Genomic DNA, 19525 nt, shown 5'->3' with positions numbered 1-19525 from the left:
CTCTCTTGAGTAATTACCTTCTCTAAGCAGAATTAGCACTCTGATCTGACCCCTTTGTTCTCTTGTTTGTTGTGACAATGGGAGACATTTCAAAGGTTCTCTGGCTAAAAGAGACTATTCCTGCCTGCAAATGAGTCCAAATGAAATAAAATGAGTCCAAAATGAAAACACATCTAACACTTGCATAGTGCCCTTAAATGTCCTTCAGTAGTGGGAACTGTGGTGACCACTTAGGCACTAACTCCAAGACTCAGGCACTCACTCCCTTAACTCCTGGCAGTGCTGTCTGCTCACAGCTGAGAATCTCCCAGGGAACTGGCCTCAGCTGAGGAGGCTGCCTTGACTGTTTGTCTCCCCACCCCAGATCAACCTGCTTCAAAATAGATACAAAGGCTTGGCCCCCTTGCCTTAATTGGGACAATTTTGAAGGCCACCCCAGTTCCAGAACTCCTGTAGGATGGGCTAAAATCATGGCAGATCAATTTCTTGCTCTCCCTGCCTTTTTTATAAAACTTCTACCTGCAACCATTCATCTCTGAGTTGTTCCAGGGAACCCAACCTAAAGACTAATACTACTAAGGTTTAATGATCACTCCATTTTCAGCATCTTATGGGTTAGAGAGATCTCTTGAAATTCATTAGACCTATTGAAATGTGGAAACAGAAATTAATAACTGAGGGCAGATTCTGCCATTAGGAAAGAAATACATAATTCATAATTAAATATTCATTCAAATTATTGGTCATTTTGCATTTAGTAATTTGTATTTACCGACATTTAGCTCTTTTAATGATGAGTTTATAGGAAATATGAATTAGATGAGAAGATCTCACTGACTCGTTTTATTCAGTTCTGAATATTTCATTTGTCCTAATTTTAGTGCAAAGCATTTCTATATAATTCAAAAAAGCTTGTGCATAACTTACCTTTGTTTTTAGTTTCAAAGCTTTAGCTTCACTGTTAAATATGAAGATTTTTTTTTTTTAATCTCAAGAGACACTTCAAGTGTACTTCTGATTTTGTCTGTCCAGCATCCCTTCCTATGGAGAAATTCCCCATCCCTACAACTTATGGTCCCGATGGGGTGTCAGTCATGATGCTGCTCTAGCCCAAGGCATGAGCAGTGATCTGGGCTGTGCAATAAGAATACTCTATCTCCTTAGCAGAGTGAGTTTATGAACTAAATAAGGCAAAAGAGAATCTTCCCTGGGATTGATATACACATGATAGAAAAGAAAAAGGATGTAGCCATGGACCTTCCTGAGCCACTTTTTCCTCCACATGCCAAGATCTTGCCAACAAAATGAAGCCAAAGCCCAGGGAGAAGCAAAGCTGAAAGATGATATCATTCAAGCCCCTGGTTACAGAGGGGAGGGTGGAGGGGTCCAGCCTGTCTTTTGCACTTCCCAATTATATAAGCCAATAAATTCTATTTTACTTGACAAGTGAGTTGGGTTTCTGTCACTTCAAAAGCCACATAACACAAAGGTTTTTTTTAATGTTTATTTATTTACTTTTGAGAAAGAGAGAGAGAGAGAGAGAGAGAGAGAGAGAGAACAAGCAGGGAAGGCACAGAGAGAGAGAAAGAGAGACAGACAGACTGACAGACAGAATCCAAAGCAGGCTCACAGTGCTCAAAGCCACAAACCATGAGATCATGACCTGAGCTGAAGTCACTCAATGGATTGAGCCACCCAGGCGCCCCATACATCACCAACTTTACACTCACAATCATCCCTCTGAGGACTCAATTTCCAGGACCTTTTTTCTAAGAACAAAGGCAAGGGCCACTGCATTCCATACTCAACTAGACTTTCCCAGTCTTTTTTCCACCCTCCTCTAGCTATTTTCCTTATGCAGCCATAACACTTGATATTTTTAGTCAGCTGGTGCTTACATTTATTCATAAAGCATTACTTTACCATTTTGCAGCAAAAATCATTTCCCATATTTGAGCACAGACCAGTTTCTGTTCAAGAGACTTAAGTCCTGGTGTGCTACATTTTCTTTGACTTAGTAATTTGTCTGTGTGCAAATGAGCTTTTGGAGTGTGAAACCGCAACCAAAGCGCCGTGGTTTCCCTGATGGCAATTTTTCCCAACTGCTGACATATTGCTTAGCAAAAAAATAGCCTCTGTAGTGCTAAATTTGCAAACCTCAATCTGTTGAGGCAGCAAATATAACATGCTTCATTAGAATAGTGAAGGGAAGTCAGTCATAGGACAATTAATTATGGAAACCTGCCACTCAAGTGCCTAATACATAAGCATCCCAAAGACTGTAGTGCTGGCTTTTTAAACCATTTTAAATCTGTTCAAGAATCATAGTGACAAGATTAGCTCATCAAACAAGTGATTTTTGCAGCTCTAGAGTAAAATTATTCTACAAATGAAAAGCCCATGACTTGGGTTATGAAGTGAGTTTAAGTTGATGTTCAACACATCTGTTAACTGCTGACATTTTCATAGGTGCTCAAGAAGCGTGAATATGGAGGCTCAAATAGAAGCGCAAGCAGAACACACAGAGTAGACGTCTCTTTGGTAGTCACAGGGGAGGCTATGGAGCTTATATAAAGCGTGATTTGTACCCTATTTGCATAAGCAATTCTCCATGACAGAATCACAGGATGTTAGAATCAGGAAGCACATAACAGATCATCTAGTATAATTCCTTGAAACTGAGACTCAGGGAGGTATAATGCTTCACCTAAGATTTCACAGCTAGTGAATGACACAGCCAGGAGCGAGCAGATCCATTTCCTTACAATTTGTCTGGAGCCACCTTACTACCTCCCTTCCATAAGCTGTTTCTGCAGCATAAATCACTGGTTTGCTCCAGCCTCTAGCTGTGATTTGGTGGCAAAAGCGTTGGACATCGGGTGAGAGAGCCTGGATGTAAGTCCTGGCCTTGACACTCTAGATTTACGCCCTTGCTCAAATCACATAACCTTCCTGAGCTTCATTCTCTGCATCTTCGTCTTTTCCTCTATCTTACAGGGCTGTTATTAGAATTAAATAAAATAACACATAAAGGTATACATAGTTCTGGTGAACTATAAGTCACTTAGCAAATATGAGGTATAATCTATAACCAAATTGCAACTGTGGTTAAAAGAAAAAAGTTGTCATAGTAATCATCAATAGCTGTTCAGTCACTGTTCCTGGCATAGCATTGAGCTAATTTTTCCACAAGGAAATTTCCAAGACAGTGAATCCCTATGTACAAGCAGCTGATATTCCAAAGAACAACAAAGGAGCAAATGAGTTTATGTTCTTCGGGTTATGCAAGTCAGAGTATTTTGCCCATTAAACAAAGATATAATGAATCTGGGAGACTGTCACTTAGGAGGCCTTTGGCTGTGAGGACCAGGAAGCCCTGACTCAGAGTATCCAAAAAAATAAAGGTAGGACAACTTCAGCTATAGTTTCTCAGGGCCCCAGTTCAGTTTCTTAGCAATTCTCTTGGCTCTGCCCTTCTTCATATGTTGCTTCTTCCTCAGCTGGTAGCAAGATGACTATAACTTTTCTGAGTATCACATCCCAACAGGATAAAGTTGTTGAAAAGGTCTACGTCTTTAGGGCGCCTGGGTGGCGCAGTCGGTTAAGCGTCCGACTTCAGCCAGGTCACGATCTCGCGGTCCGTGAGTTCGAGCCCCGCGTCAGGCTCTGGGCTGATGGCTCAGAGCCTGGAGCCTGTTTCCGATTCTGTGTCTCCCTCTCTCTCTGCCCCTCCCCCGTTCATGCTCTGTCTCTCTCTGTCCCAAAAATAAATAAAAAACGTTGAAAAAAAAAAATTTAAAAAAAAAAAAGAAAAGGTCTACGTCTTTAGTGTCTCCTACTTAAAAGCAGAGAAGCTTTTCCAGAAGCCTCCAGTACCTATATCTCTTTAGCTTGAAATGGATAACACAGAACTACTATGAATGGCTTAGGATAATTAGAATGCGTTTGCCTGAGTGGCAGATGGAGCCAACTTTTCTTTGGGCTTAAGTTGTATGGTGAAGAGTTGGATACTTTAGCAAAATCAGGAAGAAGAGATGGGAGATTCTGGTGCCATACCTTCCTCATTGTTCTGTGTCTTTGTCATTAGTCATGCCTCCTAGGCAGCAATTATCAATAAAGGTGGTGGCCCTGGCAGAAGCACAGCTTGTCAATTATTAAACAGTGGGGAGTCCCTAGAAACTAAATCAGCTGGAGTTTGGTCAGTATTTTGTTTCTCTGTTTTATGTTACCTTGCTGGGTGGCATTAGGAGAACCATGCTGAAAACATAAAAGCAAGGTGTAAATACCTATAAGTTTAATGGAGAAAACAGATTTTCAGAAATCTAGAAAGAAGAGCAGCATCAGTCTGGAAATTGTGGAAACTTATTATCTGAGGTAGAGAAAATGGCATCAGATGGATCCAAGAATGACATAGGAAATGTGTTTGAACACATGAGGAAGGTCAAGCAAAAAGTGAAAAATCAAAGAGCAAGGTTGTCATGACAGTCCAAATGGAGAAAGACATTCACATTCAAAACAAGCTTGAGAAAACTGCAAAAGCAGGGGCACCTGGGTGGCTCAGTCAGTTAAGCATTGGACTCTTGATTTCGGCTCAGGTAATGATCTTGGGGTTTGTGAGTTAGAGCCCGGAGTCAGGCTCTGTGCTGGCAGCACGGAGCCTGCTTGGGATTCTCTCTCTTCCTCGCTCTCTGCCCCTCTCCCTCTTGTGCTCTCTCTCAAAATAAATACACTGAGGGGCGCCTGGGTGGCGCAGTCGGTTAAGCGTCCGACTTCAGCCAGGTCACGATCTCGCGGTCCGTGAGTTCGAGCCCCGCGTCGGGCTCTGGGCCGATGGCTCGGAGCCTGGAGCCTGTTTCCGATTCTGTGTCTCCCTCTCTCTCTGCCCCTCCCCCGTTCATGCTCTGTCTCTCTCTGTCCCAAAAAAAAAAAAAAAAAAAAAAAAAAAACGTTGAAAAAAAAATAAATACACTGAAAGAAAGAAAGAAAGCTAGCTGTAAAAGCAAAAAGAAAACCACTGGAGAGCCAGATCTGGCTCTTGGGCTGCCAATCTTTGACTATTGGTTGAGAGGACTCATTTGAAGATATCTAATTTCTAATATTCAAATGTAGAAACATTTGCAGAAGCCTAAAGTTTGGTAATTTTTTTTTCTAAAACATTTCCATCCTTTATTGTTTTTATTTAAATTTTTCATATATCCAATTCTTTTCTAAAAAAAAAAAAATTCTATTTGGTTCTATTTCATTTGTATGGATTTCACATATCATATCAACTGTATGATATGTAACTGTACATACATACATGTATGATATGTAAACTGTAAAGAGTTTATCTAAATTATTATCCCAAACAACTTTATGTTTTGAAGACTGATTCTCAATATAAGTAAAATAGCCCATATTCCTCAGCAGTAAGATTCTTAAATAACCAGGCAATTCAATCATCCTGTCCATTTCTACTCAAGTGGCACTGAATTGAGCAGGAATTTAATGTACTTTTGTTCTATCCAGTGAATCAAAGATGGCTACTTTCCACCTCTCTTTTAAGCATTCTTAGCTTTAAGTGCCAAAAGTATTCAAAGAGAGTGGATGTTTCCTACACGATTTTGTACAGAGTTTTGTTTTACAACCATAGTGCTAATAGTCACCCTGCAGCTCAGCTTTGCAATCTTATTTCTTCTCATACTATTCTTCACCCCAAATTGAATTACCATAAAAGACAACTGCAGTCACTTTCTCAACCATGTCAGGAGACCAGGGAGATGACTGCATAAATGTCAAAATAAGTCAGCGTTCATAAATGCATTGAGACAGGGCAAACGTACCTGAATCTATTTTTGGCTGGCGAAAACTCTTACCATTTTTGGCGGTGTGAACAGTCACGCGCCTGCAATCTCAGCTCAATGCAAACGCCGGCAGTAGCTTTGATTTGTTTCTATGGTTTCAAATCACTGCAGATGACACTCGTGATGCAGCTTACAGTAATGTCTCCTGCTAAAACTCAGGTTGTGACACCCTCCTTCTCCAGCTCCCTTTAAGAAATACTGCCACAAAACCAGCAATTCTGATTTCTGAGTTGTTTTTGTGTTTTTTTTTAAATCACTACTTTAAGTGCTTGATATTTTGTTAATTATGGTCTACAGAGAAAAAGAGTTTGGGTTGGGTTAATGAAATATCTAAGTGCTAAACAGGAAAAATGTGAGTTTTGAATTTCAAGAATAAAGCACTAAGACTCCTTTTATGCTACCTGGCTGATTCTCCTGACTCAATAATCATCATTGATATTTAATGAGACCTCAATGCACCTGCTCCAATCTTTGATTTGGTTAGTATTTTGTTATGTAACTATTCACTTTGGTCAGTTGAAAACATTTAAATGGAACATTATCAGATAAGTCAAATACATAAGGGTATCTCTAAGAAATTTAACAAGCCAGGGGCACCTGGGTAGCTCAGCTGGCGAAGCATCCAACTTCAGCTCAGGTCATGATCTCACAGTTCATGAGTTCGAGCCCTGCCTGGGGCTCTGTGCTGACAGCTCAGAGCCTGGAGCCTGCTTTGGATTCTGTGTCTTCTTCTCTCTGCCCTCCCCCTGCTCGCTCTCTCTCTCTCTCTCTCTCTCTCTCTCTCTCAAAAATAAATTAACATTAAAAATTTTTTTAACAAATTTAAGAAGTTGCAATCAAAGTTAGATGTATTCATTATGATGAGGGTAGCAAGAAGAAAAAAGAATTTATTATGATGAGAATAAGAAGAAAAAATTTGGGGGGGACTCTAGACCCACAACCTCCTGCCATAATCAATTTGTGAGAGACATTTGCAGAATGGATACTCTACAAATATATATACTTTATTCTATAGGGCTTAGACTAAAAATTTCTATGAGACTCTCACTCTTAATGCAATGGGTTGAATAGTATCCCCAAAAACTTCATGTCTGCTCAGAACCTTGGAAGTTCATTCTATTTGGAAATAAAGTCTTTGCAGAGATAATTAGTTAGGATGAGGTCATACTGAAGCATGGTGTTGGGGACCTATATCCAATCACTGTGGTCTTATAAGAAAAGAACAGACACATGAGCAGAAGAAAAGAACAGAGCAACACATGAGGAAGAAGTCTATGTGACAACAGAGGCAGATATTGGAGTTATGTAGCTATATGCCAAAGAACACTGAGGATTACCAGCAACCACCAGTAGCTGGGACAGAGGCATGGAACAGATTCTCCCTCAGAGCCTCCCGAAGACATCAACCTTGATAACCCCATGATTTCAGACCTCTGGCATCCAAAACTATGAGAAAAGAAATTCCTATTGTTTTAAGTCACCCAGTTTGTTGTACTTTGGTTACAATAGCCCTAGGAAATTAATACACCTTGTAGGGGGCTGAGCCGTATATGCCATAAGAAGTCCCTTTGCCCATTTTCCTAAGTCCTAGACTAAAAGTTGTCCCCATAGCTCCTTTCTTTAAGCCTACATCCCACTGTTATCCATCAAAGTCTTCTACCTTCCACAGAAGAATGACCAACTCAAAGAAAAGAGAGTTTTTTCTTAAAGTCTTGAGCATACACAACCTAATAGTCCATCCCATACCTCCATTCCCACTAGATTCCACCTTGACCCTGATAGACAGCTAGAAGATCCCTTCCAAGTCAGAGGCTCCACCCATACCAAGGCCTTCTTATGATATCAGCTAAAGGGGAATTTATTTTTTTTTATTTTTTTTTTAACGTTTATTCATCTTTGAGAGACAGAGAGAGACAGAGCATGAGCAGGGAAGGGGCAGAGAGAGAGGGAGACACAGAATCTGAAGAAGGCTCCAGGCTCTGAGCTGTCAGCACAGAGCCCAACACGGGGCTTGAACTCATGAACTGCAAGATCATGACCTGAGCCAAAGTTGGACACTCAACTGAGCCACCCAGGCACCCCAGCTAAAGGGGAATTTAAAGAGCAGTCCAAGTTAAAGAAAGGATTCTTATCTCTTTGGGTTTTTTTAATTTTATTTTTTAAAGGTATAATTGACATATAACATTATATTGACTTCAGGTACAAAAATTGATTTGATATTTGTATATGTTGCAAAGTGATCACCACAATAAATCTAGTTCCTATCTGTCCCCATACAGAGCTAACCTTTAAGATTTACTCTCTTGGGGTGCCCGGGTGGTTCAGTTGGTGAAGTGTCCAACTCTTGATTTTGGCTCAGGTCACGATTGCATGGTTCGTGAGATCCAGCCCTGTGCTGGACTCTGAATGACAGTGCAGAACCTGCTTGGGATTCTCTCCCTCTCTCTGTCTCTGCCTCTCCTCAGCTCTCTCTTTCTCAAAAATAAATAAACTTAAAAAATATTTACTCTCCTGACAACTCTCAAGTATGTACTACAATATTACAGACTATAGTCACCATACTGTATATTATATCCCATGACTTATTTACTCTATAACCAGAAGCTTATACCTTTTGATCCCCTTTACCATTTCACCCATGCCCCAGCCTCCCTCCCCTCTAGCATTTGCCATGCTCTTCTCTACGAGTTTTGTTTTGTTTTGCTTTTTTTCATTTTTGTTTCTAGATTCCACATATAAGTGAAGTCATACAGTATTTGTCTTTCTCTATCTGACTTATTTTGCTTACCATAATACCTTCAAAGTCCATCCATGTTGTCACAGATAGCAAGATTTCATTATTTTCTATGGCTGAATAGTATTACCACATCTTCTTTATCCATTTATCCATCAATGGATATTTAGGCTGTTTCCATGCCTTGGCTATTATAAGTAATGCTGCAATTAACATAAGGGTACATATACCTTGCCAAATTAGTGTTTTCATTTTCTTTGTATAAATACCCAGAAGTGGAATTTCTGGATCATATGGTAGCTCTATTTTTAATGTTTTGAGGAACCTTCATACACTGTTCCCCAGTGGCTGTACCACTTTACATTCCCACCAACAATAGGCCATTGTCCTCTTTTCTCCACATCCTCACCAATACGTATTTCTCATCTTTTTGATAATAGCCATTCTAACACGTGTGAGGGAACATCACATTGTGGTTTTAATCTGCATTTCCCTAATGATAAGTGATGCTGAGCATCTTGCCATGTGACTATTGGCCATCTGTATTCTTTGGGAAAATGTCTATTCAGCTCCTCTGCCTATTTGTTAATTGAATTATTTGGTTTGTTTGTTGCTTGCTTTGTCTGCTGCTATTGAGTTATGTGAGTTCTTTATACATTTTGGATATTAACCACTGAGGTTAGGTCATCAGTTAACTTGAAGAGAACAGTTTCCATGCAGTAATGGCAAGTATCTGTTGCCATGGTTTTAAGAGAAAAGGAAAAGAGAGAAATTGATGACAGTCAGTACAGGCAGTGCTTTTAAGGAAGTTTGCTGCAGAAGGGAGAAAAGAAGCTGAGTGTTAGTTATTGAGGAAACAGAGTCAAGATACTTTTTTTTATAAGCTAATTGGAATGATCTGGTAAAAAAAAAATGGAAAAAAAAATGATGATGTAGGAGAAAGAGGAGAGAATTTCTGGAATGCTGTCCTTGAGTAGACAAGAGGGGATAGTATCTAAAGACAAGTAAAGAAGCCAGCTTTAGATTGGAATATGGGGAGTTCATCTGCAGGAACAGGTAAGAAGGCAGACAGAAGTGTCAATGCTTTTAAGTAGATGTGGTGGTGGAAGTCTATGAAAATTTTCTTCTGATTGGTTCCATTTCTCAGTAAAGGATGAAGTATGACCATCAGCTGAGCACAGGAGGGATGATGAGGTTTAAGTAAAATGAAGAAAGCTCCCACATAATCACCTAGAAAAGAGAGATGAAGTAGCCTAGGAATGTATAGAATGTTTACCTGATAGAATTAAGGGCCCACTTGAGGTTCATGATCAGAATTTCAAGAGAGCCGAGTTAACTTGGTTTAGTGTTTTTTTCTTCAGTGGATCAGATGCAGGTTCAGAAAAATAGTGATTTGGACTTAACCAGAATGTAGTTTTGCCAAAAAAAAAAAAAAAAAAAAAAGCACAAAGAGAAGGGAAAAAGAATGAAGGATGTATGCAAGACAGGGCATGTAATAACTGACCATTAAACTTAGGCTGGGAAAGGAGAGAATAAAGATATCAAAAAAAAAAAAAAAAGGAAAATTGGAAATGTTATGGAATTGATGGAAATGAAGACTCCAGTGGAGTCAAAAGATCGCTGGAATTAAAATGCTGGAAGGAGTGAGATAAGGAAGATAAGAGGTGGTGTTGAGAAAGAGGGACATGAAATTCAGGTTAAAGACATGCAATTATTGGTGATAAAAAAAAAAAATCAAGGGTATGATTACAGCATTGAGTGGCTTGAAGGCAAGAATAGAGAACACCACTGAAGGGAAAGACTTCAAAGCACTGAGAGACCAGGCTGCTGTACACTGAAACCATCAAGAATTGAGACAAGAGTTGTGTAGGAGTAAATAACATGATTCAGTAGTTAAAATTACAAAAAAGTGAGGGGTGTTGACAGCAACAATGAGTCATATAATTTGATGACATGAAATTCAAAAAGATCAAGTTTCAAGGAGGAAAGAGGGAGAATGAAAAGAGTCAATGGTGAACAAGGAAGATAAGACGTACTCAATCTCCAGACCAAGTGGAAGGAAGAAATAACCACCACTGTTCAGCACTGGAGAAAGTCACATTTTCATTAGAGAAAGAACGTGCAAGAAATGTTGAAAATCCAGATTGAGGACACAAATGATATAAATCACACTGTGGGCACTATGGGTTTCTGAAGTTGGGGAGGGTGGCAAAAGGACACATAGAATCTAAAGATGATTACAGCGAGGAGGATAGGGAAGCAGGAGTATGTGGAGTTTTATGGTACATAAATAGGTATAAAGAGCATCGTGAGCACAATGCTTTATTTGCCCATTCTTTTCCAGATCCACATTTGCACAGTCTTTATCAGTTCTCTATATCACAGTGAGTGTGATCTTATACAAATGTTAATTTGACCATATCATTCCCTTTCTTAAATCTCTTTAATGGTATCTACTAATTTTAGTATAAAGACTAAACTCCTTATTGTAATTCACAAAAATATGCACAAGCACTGTTAGCTCTCCAGACTGAACACATGCATTTGCTTTGTGCACCCCAGTCACGACATTGCCTTTTTAATATTCTAAAACACTCTAAACTCTTTCCTATCTCACAGACTTTGTACTTCCTTCTGCCTAGAATACTTCCCTTCCCACATAACCCCCAGGTTTGGTCTACTTAATTCCCACTTGTCCTTCAGATTTCAGGTCGAACTCTCACCCAGGTAGGTCAAGCTCCCCTGTTTGATGATCTCACAGAACTCTTTGCTTTCATAGCACTTATAATGGTTTACAATTATGTATTTGTGATTATCTGGTTCATGTCTGTCAACCTCACTAGATAAATCCCATAAGGACAAAGATAATATCTGTTGTTTTTACCATTACATGCCCAGAACCTCATTAACCTGATGCTTAGTGCATGTTCAATCAATATTTATTAAATGACTTGATCCAGAAGACATTGTCTCTAGGGACACCTGGGTGGCTCAGTTGGTTAAGCGCCAACTTCGGCTCAGGTCATGATCTCACAGTTCGTGGGTTTGAGCCCTGCATCGGGCTCTGTGCTGACAGCATGGAGCCTGGAGCCTGCTTCAGATTCTGTGCCTCCCTCTCTCCCTGACCCTCCCCCACTCACGTTCTGTTTGTGTGTGTCTCTCTCTCTTCCAAAAATAAACATTAAATTTTTTTTTTGAAAAAGATATTGTCTCCAGCAGTACAATGGCACAAATATCATTAGCCTTAAGCCATCCATGTCAATGTTCCTCCTTCCTATTGATCGAGAATCAATAGATTTCTATTTCTATTAGCCCCACTAATAATTAAGGAACATGGAATCACAAAGTATGCCATTACTACAGATATAAAACTACATGTTATTTTTATATTTTTATTTGAAACTAATAAAGCTTGATAGTTTTTTATTTGAAATTAATAAAGCTTGATAGTTTTTACATACAGAAATGAAAAGAGAGGGAACTTCTTTGTCTAGTAATGCTGTCCTGGGAGTGGCCTAGATCTCCTGCTCACAGTAACTTTAAAGCTAAAAAATGGATGAAATGAACAAAGTACCAACAAAATAGTAAGGAATTACCAGACCAAAAGAAAAAAGAAAAGAACAGTTTAAAAGAGAAAAAAACAGAGGAGCCAAGATGGTGGAACAGCATGAAAGTTCTTTTGTGTGTCTCGCATCCATGAAATACAGCCAGATCAACTCTAAACCATCCTGCACACCTAGAAAGCTGATCTGAGGATTAACACAACAATCTGCACACATCTGAACCACAGAACTCAGCAGGTACGCGGCACTGAGGGGTGAACTGGGGGAGAGAGAAGCCACGAAGGGCAGAGAGCTGTTTTTGCATCCAGAGAGAGGATGGAGATGGGGGTGGGGGGAGAATATGGGAAAAGCACCCTTCCCTTGGCCAAAAGCAGCTGGAGAGAAAGTGGAAAAGTGGAAACAGCTGCAGGGACTGAACTAAAAAGGGAAAAAGGAGAAAGGAGATGGCTTAAATTCCATTAAGACTCTATAAACAGAGGGAAAAGCAGAGTCTGAAACTCTACAGCTCCATACCTGGTGGTGTTCTGGTGGGAAGGGCAAATCCCCAGGAGCAGAGTAAAGTCCGGGGCTTCGAGCCACATGAGGAAAAGCGGTTCCCCTGCTGGAAGGACGTCTCGTAGAGGCTGTGTGGCTCCCCCAAACGCAAAGGCGCCAGTGGACCCAGGAGAACAACCACATTCGCTGGTGCTGGAATAAGGTCATTGAGGGTGAAGCCTGGTGCCAGATGCGTGTTGTGATTTGCCATAATCCCTGAAACGCTGCTGCCACATGATTGTGTGAACTTTTTCTGGGGTGGACTGGCACCTGGCCGCAGTCTCTGGGCCTCAGCAGCAGCACTGTCCCGCGAATGTTCCTGGGTGTGTCCGGCAGCTGGCCATTGCTCGGTGAGACCCTTCCACAGAGAGGCAGAAAGGGTCAAAGCCGCAGTCCCACAGAAGTAAGGGGTCGGGGGAAAAACAGCCGCATCTGAGACGAAACTCAGGAGAGAGGTGCTGCCTGGGGCTTGGTCACGACAGTGTGAAAGCAGGGAGTGGACGGAAGCCGAAGGCAAAGGACAGGTGCGCGATTGCTGGTCGGGAAGAACAGAGGTTCCATACTAGAGACTGGTAGGTGGGCGACGCCATTTTCACCGTTCCCGCGCATGCGCATACACACCCACAAGCACCACAACAATCCACCCTAGTAAGCTAAGCAGCTCCATCTAGTGGAGAACGGAGCCATTACACCAAGCCCCGCCAAACTGGGCCCAACTCACTCTTCAGGAACCCAAGTCTCTCTGCCTGCTTAGTTTACAGACTATAAAGCACTTCATAGTTTGGCTTCTAGGGGAAAACAAAGCAATTTCAATCATATTTCAGTATGTTCGCTGGTCCATCTAATCAATTTTTTTCCTTTCATTTTTCTCTTTTTCATTTCTTTTCTTTTTCTTGAATACAGAAAGAGAAAAAAAATTTTATTTTCAATTTTTATTAAAAATATTTTTCTTTCATTTTTTTCTGTATTTTTTACTTCTGTGTAAATTTTTTCAAATTCTATTTTACTTTCATCTTTTCATTTTACTCTATTTCAGTGTATTCATTTCTTCAAATATTCAATGATTTCTTTTTTTTTCTTTCCCCTTTTTTCTCTAATCTATCAAACCCCTTTCAACACCCAGACCCAAACACACCTAGGATCTAGCATCATTGATTTGATTTTGTGTGTGTGTGTGTGTGTGTGTGTGTTGTTTTAACTTCTGAATTTTAATTTTTTAAATTTTAATTGTCTTTAATTTTTTTTACCTCAATAATTCCTTTCTCCCTTTAAGATGACGAAACGAAAGAATTCACCCCAAAAGAAAGAGCAGGAAGAAACGACAGCCAGGGACTTAACTAACACAGATACAAGCAAGATATCTGAACCAGAATTTAGAATCACTTAAATAAGAATACTAGCTGGAGTCGAAAATAGATTAGAATCCTTTTCTGCGGCGATAAAAGAAGTAAAACCTAGCCAGAATGAAATAAAAAATGCTATAACAGCTGCAATCTCTAATGGATGCCACGGTGGCAAGGATGGATGAGGCAGAGCAGAGAATCAGCAATATAGACGACAAACTTCTGGAGAATAATGAAGCAGAAAAAAAGGGGCAGACTAAGGCAAAAGAGCACGATTTAAAAATTAGAGAAATAAGTGATTCATTAAAAAAGGAATAACATCAGAATCATAGGGGTCCCAGAAAATGAAAAGAAGAAAAAGGGGTAGAAGGGTTATGTGAGCAAATCATAGCAGAAAACCTTCCTAACCTGGGGGAAGACAAAGACATCAAAATCCAGGAAGCACAGAGGACTCCCATTAGATTCAACAAAAACTGACCATCAACAAGCCATATCATAGTCAAATTCACAAAATACTCAGGCAAGGAAAGTATCATGAAAGCAGCAAGGGAAAAAAAGTCCTTAACCTACAAGGGAAGACAAATCAGGTTCACAGCAGACCTATCCACAGAAACTTGGCAGGCCAGAAAGGAGTGGCAGGATACATTCAATGTGCTGAATCAGAAAAATAGGCAACCAAGAATTCTTATCCAGCAAGGCTTTCATTCAAAATAGAAGGAGAGATTAAAAGTTTCCCAAACAAAAATTAAAGGAGTTCATGACCACTAAACCAGCTCTGCAAGAAATTTTAAGGGGGACTCTCTGAGGGCAGAAAAGATGAAAGGAAAGGAAAGGAAAGGAAAGGAAAGGAAAGGAAAGGAAAGGAAAGGAAAGAAAGAAAGAAAGAAAGAAAGAAAGAAAGAAAGAAAGAAAGAAAGAAAGAAAGAAAGAAAGAAAGAAAGAAAAAAGAATAGAAAAGAAAAGAAAAGAAAAGAAAGACTGAAAGCAACAAAGACTAGAAAGGACCAGAGAACACCACCAGAAACTCCAACTCTACAAGCATCATAATGGCAATAAATTCATATCTTTCAGTACTCACTCTAAATATCAATGGACTCAATGCTCCAATCAAAAGACATAGGGTAACAGAATGGATAAGAAAACAAGATCCATCTATATGCTGTTTAAAAGTGACCCACTTTAGACCTAAAGACATCTTCAAATTGAAAGTGAGGGGATGGAGAACCATCTATCATGATAATGGTCAACAAAAGAAAGCTGGAGTAGCCATACTTATATCACACAATCTAGACTTTAAAATAAAGGCTGTAACAAGAGATGAAGAAGGGCATTATATCATAAATAAGGGGTCTATCCACCAAGAAGACCTAACAATTGTAAATATTTATGCTCCAAATGTGAGAGCACTCAAATATATAAATCAATTAATCACAAACATAAAGAAACTCGTTAATAATAGTACAATAATAGTAGGGGACTTCAACACCCCACTTACAACAATGGACTTATCATCTAATCAGAAAATCAACAAGGAAACAATGGCTTTGAATGACACACTGGACCAGATGGACTTAACAGATATATTCAGAACATTTCATCCTAAAGCAGCGGAATATACATTCTTCTCCAGTGCACATGGAACGTTCTCCAGAATAGACCACATACTGGGACACAAATCAGCCCTCAACAAGTACAAAAAGATCGAGATCATACCATGCATATTTTCAGACCACAACACTATGACACTCGAAAGCAACCACAAGAAAAAATTTGGAAAGGTAACAAATACTTGGAGACTAAAGAACATCCTACTAAAGAATGAATGGGCTAACCAAGAAGTTAAAAAGGAAATTAAAAAGTACATAGAAGCCAATGAAAATGGTACAACACAACCCAAAACTTCTGGGACGCAGCAAAGGCGGTCATAAGAGGGAAGTATATACCAATCCAGGCCTTTCTAAAGGAAGAAAGATCTCAGATACACAACATAACCTTACGCCTTAAAGAGTTGGAAAAAGAACACCAAATAAAACCCAAAACCAGAAGAAGACAGGAACTCATAAAGATTAGAGCAGAAATCAATGCTATCAAAAACAAAACAAAACAAAAAGTCCAGTAGAACAGATCAATGAAACCAGAAGCTGGTTCTTTGAAAGAATGAAAAAAATTGATAAACCACTAGCCAGTTTGATCAAAAAGAAAAAGGAAAGGACCCAAATAAATAGAATTAAGAATGAAAGAGGAGAGATCACAACCAACACAACAGAAATAAAAACAATAATAAGAGAATATTATGAGCAATTATATGCCAATAAAATGGGCAATCTGGAAGAAATGGACAAATTCCTAGAAACATATACACTACCAAAACTGAAACAGGAAGAAATAGAAAATTTGAACAGATCCATAACCAGTAAAGAAATCAAATTTATAATCAAAAATCTCCCAAAAAACAAGAGTCCAGGGCCAGATGGCTTTCGTGGGGAATTCTACCAAACATTTAAGGAAGAGTTAACACCTATTCTCTTGAAGCTGTCCCAAAAAATAGACATGGAAGGAAAACTTCCAAACTCTTTTTATGAAGCCAGCATTACCTTGATTCCAAAACCAGACAGAGACCCCCCACTAAAAAGGAGAACTGTAGACCAATTTCCCTGATGAACAAGGACACAAAAATCCTCAACAAGATATTAGCCAACCGGATCCAACAATACATTAAAAAAATTATTCACCATGACCAAGTGGGATTAATACCTGGGATGCAGGGCTGCTTCAATATCCACAAAACAATTAATGTGATTCATCACTTCAATAAAAGGACAAGAACCATATGATCCTCTCAATAGATGCAGAGAAAGCATTTGACAAAATACAACATCCTTTCTGGATAAAAACCCTCAAGAGGGATCATACTTCGAGATCATAAAAGCTATATACAGGGTCGCCTGGGTGGCTCAGTCAGTTAAGCGTCTGACTTCAGCTCAGGTCACGATCTCGCGGTCTGTGAGTTCGAGCCCCATGTCGGGCTCTGGGCTGATGCCTCAGAGCCTGGAGCCTGCTTCTGATTCTGTGTCTCCCTCTCTCTCTGCCCCTCCCCCGTTCATGCTCTGTCTCTCTCTGTCTCAAAAATAAATAAACATTAAAAAAATGTTTTTAATTAAAAAAAAAAAGCCATATACAAAAAGACCCAATGCTAATATCATCCTCAATGGGGAAAAACTGAGAGCTTTCCCCCTAAGGTCAGGAACAAGACAGGGATGTCCACTCTCACCACTGTTATTCAACATAGTATTGAAGTCTTAGTTTCAGCAGTCAGACAATACAAATAAATAAAAGGCATCCAGATCAGCCAGGAAGAAGTCAAACTTTCACTCTTTGCAGATGACATGATACTCTATATGGAAAACCCAAAAGATTCCACCAAAAAACTGCTAGAACTGATTCATGAATTCAGCAAAGTTGCAAGATATAAAATCAATGCACAGAAGTCAGTTGCATTCCTATACACCAATAATGAAGCAACAGAAAGGGAAATCAAGGAATCTATCCCATTTACAATTGCACCAAAAACCATAAAATACCTAGCAATAAATCTAACCAAAGAGCTGAAAAATCTATACACTGAAAACTATAGAAAGCTTATGAAAGAAATGGAAGACACAAAAAAATGGAAAAATATTCCATGATCCTGAATAGGAAGAACAAATATTGTTAAAATGTCAATACTACCCAAAGCAATCTATATATTCAATGCTGTCCCTATCAAAATAACACCAGCATTCTTCACAGAGCTAGAATAATCCTAAAATTTGGATGGAACCAGAAAAGACCCCAAATAGCCAAAGCGACCTTGAAAAAGAAAACCAAAGCAGGAGGCATCACAATCCCAGACTTCAAGCTATCCTACAAAGCTGTAATCATCAAAAGAGTATGGTACTGGCACAAGAACAGACACTCAGATCAATGGAACAGAATAGAGAACCCAGAAATGGGCCCAGAAACGTATGGCCAACTAATCTTTGACAAAGCAAGAAAGAATATTCAGTGGAACAAAGACAGTCTCTTCAGCAAGTGGTGCTGGGAAAACTGGACAGCAACATGCAGAAGAATGAACCTGGACCACTTTCTTACACCATACACAAAAATAAACTCAAAATGGATGAAAGACCTAAATGTAATATAGGAAGCCATCAAAATCCTTGAGGAGAAAGCAGGCAAAAACCTCTTGATCTTGGCCGCAGCAACTTCTTACTCAGCACGTCTCTGGAGGCAAGAGAAACAAAAGCAAAAATGAACTATTGGGACCTCATCAAAATAAAAAGCTTCTGCACAGTGAAGGAAACAATCAGCAAAACTAAAAGGCAACCGACGGAATGGGAGAAGATATTTGCAAACAACATATCAGATAAAGGGTTAGTATCCAAAATCTATAAAGAATTTATCAAACTCAACACCCAGAAGACAAATAATCCAGTGAAGAAATGGGCAAAAGACATGAATAGACACTTCTCCCAAGAAGACATCCAGATGGTGAAAAGAAATTCCAATAAATCTAGATTTTTGGCTCTCTCAAAAAAAAAACAGAAATATTTGGCAATACTAGCCCTATTTTTACCTGGAAATAATCAGCTACAGCTGAGGAATAGCTGTTCCATTTAGATAGAGTGGAACACTCTAGAGTGGAGTACTCTCCTGTTTCCTAGAGTCTCTGCCACCCTGGCCAAGTGTCCCTTGCTATTAATTCGTATATGTTCTTTCTTTCTTCCTCTTAGAGTAAACTTGAAGAAAAATAAAATACTTGTTCTATCTCTCAGATGGAGGAAAACAGTAAATTGGACAAAGAGTGGTCTATATGTTACGAAAAATGGAGGAAAGCACATAACTGGTGGAAATGGCGAGTATCACTTTGTGGTTAGTATGCCAATATCTGGTCAGTTTCACTCCTTTATATTACTCACCTAGCTAGGTAGGTGTTGTTAATGACCTCTCAGTTACAGTCACATCCAAGTGGTTTGGGAGCAGTCTGTCACCTTCTAGGAACTTTCCCAATTCATACTCTGTTACGTGATGACTTTACAATTTAATTTTCAGAATACAATCTTCTCTACTTCCCAAGTTTCTGGGAAGGACCTCAGTAACCCCCGAATGCTAACAGAACTTAAAAGTTATAATTGCTACTTATTCTATACCTTAAACTTTAACTGAAATTCAGCTAAGACCCCTATTCTATTTTCTCATTTTCCTCCTCCCAAAATAAGCTGTTACTGAATCTTAAAAAAGAAAAAAGTTGACAGGAATATTCATACTGTGACCACAAAATATACTCGTAAGTTGATATCTCAAGTATAAGTCAATCCTCATAAATATTTGTCCAAATATTATTACTGTATATGGGGCAAAATAGACTTAAGATTCTTTTGTCTAACGCCCTGGCAACAGCTACTTACCATAATGTTGTCCCGGCTCTTTGAGGAAGTTATCACCAGTGAGATTTATAATCCTACAAGG

Source organism: Neofelis nebulosa, chromosome 15, assembly GCF_028018385.1.
Source record: "Neofelis nebulosa isolate mNeoNeb1 chromosome 15, mNeoNeb1.pri, whole genome shotgun sequence".
In the NCBI taxonomy this organism is placed as follows: domain Eukaryota; kingdom Metazoa; phylum Chordata; class Mammalia; order Carnivora; family Felidae; genus Neofelis; species Neofelis nebulosa.
The sequence above is the reverse complement of the archived record's forward strand: the minus strand, read 5'-3'. Positions refer to the sequence as shown.